Raw genomic sequence first — 7,019 nt, 5'->3', positions numbered from 1 at the left:
TGTAGCCATAAAACTGCACTCACTTCTGGGACAAACCGGTTCGACTGAGAAGAGCCCCAAAAATGTTTTCCCTCATCTAATCGACATTCAGTCAAGCTGGAAAGAACTCACCCCACATTAAGATGCGTAAGGGATTCCTGTGAGAGTGCTTTACCAAGGTGCCCTGTTGTACATTTGGGAAACTGAGATACAGTGAGGTTAAGTGACTGGACTAAGACCATACCGTGAGTCCGCGGCACAGCTGGGGGGAAATCCAAGCTCTCTTGCCTCCCAACCTCACAGTCAACCCAAGACCAAAGCTGCCCCAGAATGAATAAAATGCTAAGGGAATGGTGACAGCCTGACAGTGCTAGACTCAAGTCCACAGAACAGGTACATCAAATAGATAGTCTAGATGGGTCAAATTAACTCCCCACAATCCAGATTGGGCTTCTCTCTCTCCTTTCTCTGATTCTCTGGAGCAGGGCAGAGATTCAATGGGGAGGATGCTGGATTTGGTGGGGAAGGTGGAAACGAGGCACAGGAAGCTGAAACAAATGTTGAAGGAGCTCAGAGTGATGTTGTAACACTGAAGATTTGGACCCACTGGAATTTAGTTTGCAGGCTGGCAGTTTACATGTTTAGGCTGGTCTCTGTTCTTGACAGCAGGGTGGTGTCAGCCAGTTCCTGTGTTTGGTGCAGGTGTGAGGACAATAGTTAGAGGCTCTGAACAGAAAATTCTTTACTCTGAACTAGACTGAGTACATTGCAACTACCTCTCATAAATTAATATCCACTCATAAGGGACAGAGGTGAGGTTATAGTAGCTGTATCTTCTGTACTTACCAGAAGCAGAATCAGCAAAGAATCCTGTGGCACCTTATAGACTAACAGATGTTTTGCAGCATGAGCAGAATGTTCAAATGTCTCCTCAAAACCATGACAGGCCACTGAGCTTACATTCAGTGGCTTGCTTCAGAGAGTAGAGTCATAATTTAAATATGATGCCACAATCTAATTAAAAAAGGAATGGAAAGAGACATTAAACTGAGTTTTAGTTTTCCTTATTTAAACTTTTTTCTGCCCCTGTTATTCAGTTGCTTGTGACCACTGTGCGGCCTACCTGAGTTCAGCAAATTTGTTTATACAACCAAGCTACTAAATAAAATGATGCTGTTTTAAACCACTCCGCTTTAATTTCCTTATTATTGCTACTGAAGCCTTCCTCATTGAGATGATTTTATCTGTTGTGCTCTAACGAGTTTTGCATGGATTCATGCTTTTAAAAAATTATAGACAGTATACAATTAACCTGGCTGCAATTATTTCCTTGTTTTTCCTCTGTCTGTTTTCTCCTTCTTTCTGATGAAGCATGAAATCCCTATTGGAAAGTGTAATTATTAGTATAGTATTTACCTCAGAGGCTTCCAACCATCAGCCCCTTTCTGCCCTGCGTGTCTCACAGGGGCCGGCTAGAAAATGATGATCCTCTACATCTACCTATATTCAGCTCCTTGAGCGTGTTCTCTCTCTGTCTCAAGGCAACATTGTACAGCATTCAATAAGCCAGAATGAGCACATAAACCTTTACTAACTTATACACGAGTGTGACAGCAGATCCTCTCAGAGTCTCTTTGTCAGGGTTCTGAAAGCTCTGTCAATGGTAGAGCTGTCAGCTTGGTAAAAAGAATTCTAATTTCCCTTTTGAGGTATTGCTGAGATCAGTAAAAGGAGCCATGAACCATGTTTTGAAAGCAGAGAGAGTATTCCCTATGAGCAAGAAATCTGTTCACCAGCCCAGAGCAGGTAACCATAACAAGAACGCTAATGCTACCATGAGCGGATTTGCTGTCTTTATCCAGAAGCCAGCTTCCAGCAATCTCTCTGGTCTCTTAGTCCATTGCCACACCACAGGATCTGAGAATGTGACAGCCATGGTATGCTCCTGAGTGACACCTGTGGCTATTCAATTTGCCTCACGGGTGAGCTGCAGCTTGAGTTAATGGAACCCCTTTTTGCTCCCCAAAGGCCTAGGAAGAACATGAGTATAGTTAGGAGCACAAAGGACAGATTAGAAGTCTGTAAGATCAAAGACTCCTACACTGATTTGCTGCCTCTGGAAAAATTAGTGTGATTATTAACCTGCCTGAGAATAATACAAAATTGCTTGATGCAACTGGAGAGGTCTAACTTATCACTGGAGGTGACTCCTTTGAGTCTCTGAAATGTTCTCACTGCCAACAACCTCAGAGTGGTGTTGACTTTGACCATCATAAGTAGAGCACAGTTCTCCTACGTGTCTCTCCATATCCCCTTTTAATTCCTCGCAGAGATGCAGGATGGAGATAGTCAAACCTGTATCTCTCAAAAGTCTGCTGAAGCTAAGTCATAAAACTTCACTGTGGCCTTTAGATCCTATTTTCAGGGTGTAGTCTGGGCACACTTGTATAAAATGGGAAGTTGAAATGCATGACGCTTTCCTCCTGACCCCCCTAGATCTTCACACATTTATCTGGTTTCTCTCCCCTTTGGAGAAAAAAAACCACCCAGACTTGAAAAATAACTTAAATCATAACAATAATGTAACTCCTGCTTTACTGCATGTGAACTCCAACAATAGTAGGGCACAAGGAATCAAGAGCTGTCATTTTTGTGGTTTGAGGTACTGCACTCTCACTCAGGAGACCTGGGTTCAGTTCCTAGCTCTGCCACAGACTTTGTGTGTCCTTGGGCAAGTCACTTAATCTGTGCCTCACAACCTGCTCATGTAAAATGGGGATAATAATGCTTCCCTACCTCACAGAGGTATTGTGAAAATAAATCCATTATGACTTTAAAGTGTTAAGATGCAACAGTGATGTCTTGCCTGGACACATCTCTCTTCCTTTTCTAAACTATCTGAGGTCACTCCATAGTTGCTACCAGTGTAGCACTGATGGCCATGACCAGCCCAAAATTCCCATAATTGTGGAGGCATTCCTGAGGGCCTGAGAAATCTCCCAAAAGCCTGCATCTCAGGACAAAAATTTGAGGATAGAAAAGTCTATGTCTAACTCTCATGTTATCCATGGTACCTGTAAAAAGCCACCTCTTCCTAAAGACCCCTCGCTCTTCCATACCTCAGGTTAACCCAAATGTTTATAAATATCATCAGGACCCCTCCAACTTACTCACTTACATTCTTCAGCCTAGTGACAGTCAATATGTCTCCAGCTTCTCCACAGTACAAAGAGAGGTTGATGAGGCCACACAATGCAACTTAGGTGAGTGCTATTAACCTTATACTGACTAACAGAGGTGCAAAAATCTGGTACAAGCTATTTGCTACCCAGCAACCATGTGCATTGAAGTGCAATTATTTGAAAAATTCTTGGCAGTTGTATTCTTTAGGCCATACCTCTCCACTATATTGGTGCTACACCCCAGTTGAACTCTTTTAAATGCTCAGCAGCAGCAGCATTTCCTCTTGCACCTGTTAGAGACAAAAGCCTGATCTAGTTGCATGAACATGGAAAATGTAGGGTAATAATTCAGACACAACCTGTATGACACTAAGAGGAAAATATTCAATATGACCATATGGAAACCATATAAGGATGAGGAAATTTGTTACTTTAATGTTTAATAGTGAAAAGTAAAAAATTGTAAATAGAACTCTCTAGATGCTATGATACGCAATGAATGAAAGTACATTGCTGTAATGTTTGTATAAATGCTAGATAAAATTAAACGGCTGAAACACATTAAAGTTTAAGATTCAAATGCAAGATATTTGAGACAAGGAAATTCTAACAAATGTGGTCACATTACTTTATAGATATTGTTGTTCGTGAAATGATTGTTAGATTAGCACATAAAGAAAAATTATGTGGAAAACCAGCTAACTGTTCTATACAGTACCCCCCAATTTGGATAGCCTTCTCCTCAGAGCCAACATAATCTCACTACAGCCTCTGTAGCAATTCCTCACAGTTAGGGCTTTCACATATAAAAATTTGCTGGACTTCATTGTTTTCTCCTCCTTCAAAACAACTACCAATTGTAGCTATCAAAGATCTTTAGACTAGAGTGTACAGTTATGTGCAATGCAAATACACCAGTTCTTTAGCAAGCCAACAACTAGCATGGACATTAGAGTCTCTTTTTTAAAGAGGAACAAAAATCAAACTCTGTGTAAGTAGCTTTAAAAAATATAGTTTGTCGGGAACTTGCCTTGGGAGCTATAACCATACTTGACATTATTGTGGGAGGACTATTACTGAAGAAATAATTTCTCTATGCAAATGAAGTATATGACCTCCAACCTCACATTGGTCATGGCTAATTCACTACTAGTCAAAACAGAGGACCAAAAGGTCACAGGCACAATAGAACAGATAGTCACTAAAGCTTTCCCAGGAAGTTTCATACAACTTTGCTAAACAGAGGTGTGAGAAAACAGAGTAATGTTAATAAAGAGTTCACCTTATGGACCCAATCCTGTTAACTTCAAAGGGAGTCCAGTATGTGGACAGCCTGAAGAACTGGGCCTTAGCTGAAAAACTAATCAGTATAACAGCCACTGAAAAGCAGCTGCATTTTTTATTGCTTCTTTGTAACACAGAAGGTTTCTGTTTTCTTCTTTCAGACAACCAGCCATATTTCCCTGACATATTTTGGAGTTCATTTCCCCTTTTAAAGAACTTTCGAGTTTTGGGTTTGGCCTTGTTGTTAATTACATGTTAAGAGCCAGCACTATTCATATATCTATTACATAATCCTACGTACAAATGACCTTTGGGGTGCCAGGTTCACAGCCACAAGCCCCTATGATTCAGGGAATCTAGAAATGGCAGAGGGACTCTTCTTTCTTTAAAAAAAAATGTATCCTTTTTTTCCTTGTGAAGAGAGTTTTGGAAACAAAAACAGATCCACTAGGGTGGAAAGTTTGTCATTGATTTTTTTCCTAAAAATTCTCAATTATTAATTTTCATCCCCACCTAACATCCAACGCTGGCTTTTGCCATATCTGCAACCAGATTTTAAAAAACGGGGAGAAGAGATGATGGTCCATTCTCTCTACATTTCCCATCCCACTTGGGCTGTGCTGGAAACCGCGGATAACTCTAGGATCACCACAAGGTCCCTCCTTGCTGCCTCCTGCAGCTGAGCTGGCCCCTCTGTCCAGAGCCACTGAGCTCCCTAACCACTGGAAGAATGAAAGCTAAATAGTCTGAGAAGTGCAGGACTGAGAAGAGGGATCCTTACATTCGAATGCATGGTTTTGTCACTCATTGGTCTTAGACAAGTTGCTTAATTTTTCTGTCTTATTTTTCCAGTTTGACCCTGGAGTTGTGATGATTAATGCATTTTGTAAATCAGCATAAACAAGTGCTACAATTCACACAATGCACACAGAAAGGCTGTGTTAGGTGGGGGCCTATCAGCCCCCAAGACCCCAGGTTATTTGAACAATTGTCCTTGACAAAACTTTTCTAAATGATGGTAACTCTATGCGTGGACCCCAGCAGAAGCAGCTGGGTTTGCCTTTCTGCACAGTTGGGCTGGAATTGAGCTGAAGATCTCATGCTTACTTATTAAGTGACTCAGGAAATTTAGTAGTATTCAAAGAATCCATATAAACCTCCCTAAAACAAAATTCTCTGGTCAGTTCCAAGCAAAGTTGTGTGGTCATCACATACAGAAATCTATTACAATTAAAGAACAATTATTTTGTGGGAGTGAAATACCCAGGGTACAATCTTGACTGGTGGACAGCTGTGTCCCCTCAATTCTCCACACTAGGGTGCCTTTTACACTGCTTTGCTGTGAGAGTAACAACTCCTGGTCTGCTCTCACACAGCCTCCAGAATGTAAATCACTCCCAGCTATACTGTAGAAATGCTACAGCCAGCCACCCATGAATTACACTGCAGGGCAACATCTGCAAACTCCCAGTCCAAGACTTTCCCCCGGAAATGTGTGTCTTATTACTGCCTGGCACCCTCCTGGACAATACAAGCTCAGATAAATCCATCATTTCATTCATAGAAAGTGATATGCACAAATTTTGTTATCTCACATGGAGTTTTCCAAACACTTCAATCCAAGCACACTGGTTTAGATAAAACAAGTTTATTAACTACAGAAAGACAGATTTTAAGTGATTACAAGTAATGAGACATAAGAGTCAGAGTTGGTTACAAGAAAATAAAAGGTAAAACGCAATTAATATCTAACTTAACAAGCTAAATTAATCCAAAGCAAAGGTCTCTCTCACCTCATGTTTGAACAGTCTTACTGTCTGGATTTCAGTTGGCCAGGATTCTTCCACCTAACCCCCCTCCCTGGTTCAGTGTTACTTTCCTCGTCTTTCAGGTGTTGTTGATGTCATGGGTAGAGAGAAAGGGAGGAGTATTTTGAGGCATCTGTTCCCCTTTCTTATGGTTCTCTTTTATTTTGAAAATTATCTCCAGCTGAGGTTCAGGAGACAGAAGGTCTGAGGAGATGGGAACCTCCAGCTGTTTATTTGCCAAGATTTAAATTTCTTACTCACACCCTTTTTCCTACCAAAGAACAGCAGCTTAACCAGGTGATAGTCCATGTGATTTTGTTGACATCTGGCTGAGGCATCAGTTTGCCTTTTGTCTTTGGGGAACTGGTTTGTGCCTGCTTTTGCAGAGTTGGAATATGTCTTAATAATCTCATACAGTAGAGCAGGGGTCAGCAACTTCTGGCATGCGGCTCGCCAAGGTAAGCACCCTGGTGGGCCGGGTCAGTTTATTTACCTGCCGCATCCACAGGTTCAACCGATCGCGGCTCCCACTGGCCACGGTTCACCACTCCAGGCCAATGGGGGCTGTGGGAAGCGGCGGCCAGCACATCCCTTGGCCTGCCGCCCCTATTGGCCTGGAGCGGTGAACTGCAGCCAGTGGGAGCCACGATCAGCCAAACCTGCGGACGCGGCAGGTAAACAAACTGGCCCAGCCTGCTAGGGTGCTTATTCTGGCGAGCCACGTGCCAGAGGTTGCCGATCCCTGCAGTAGAGTCTTATAACTTAA

This window comes from Mauremys reevesii, linkage group 1 (assembly GCF_016161935.1).
Source record: "Mauremys reevesii isolate NIE-2019 linkage group 1, ASM1616193v1, whole genome shotgun sequence".
NCBI classification, from domain to species: Eukaryota; Metazoa; Chordata; order Testudines; family Geoemydidae; genus Mauremys; species Mauremys reevesii.
The sequence above is the reverse complement of the archived record's forward strand: the minus strand, read 5'-3'. Positions refer to the sequence as shown.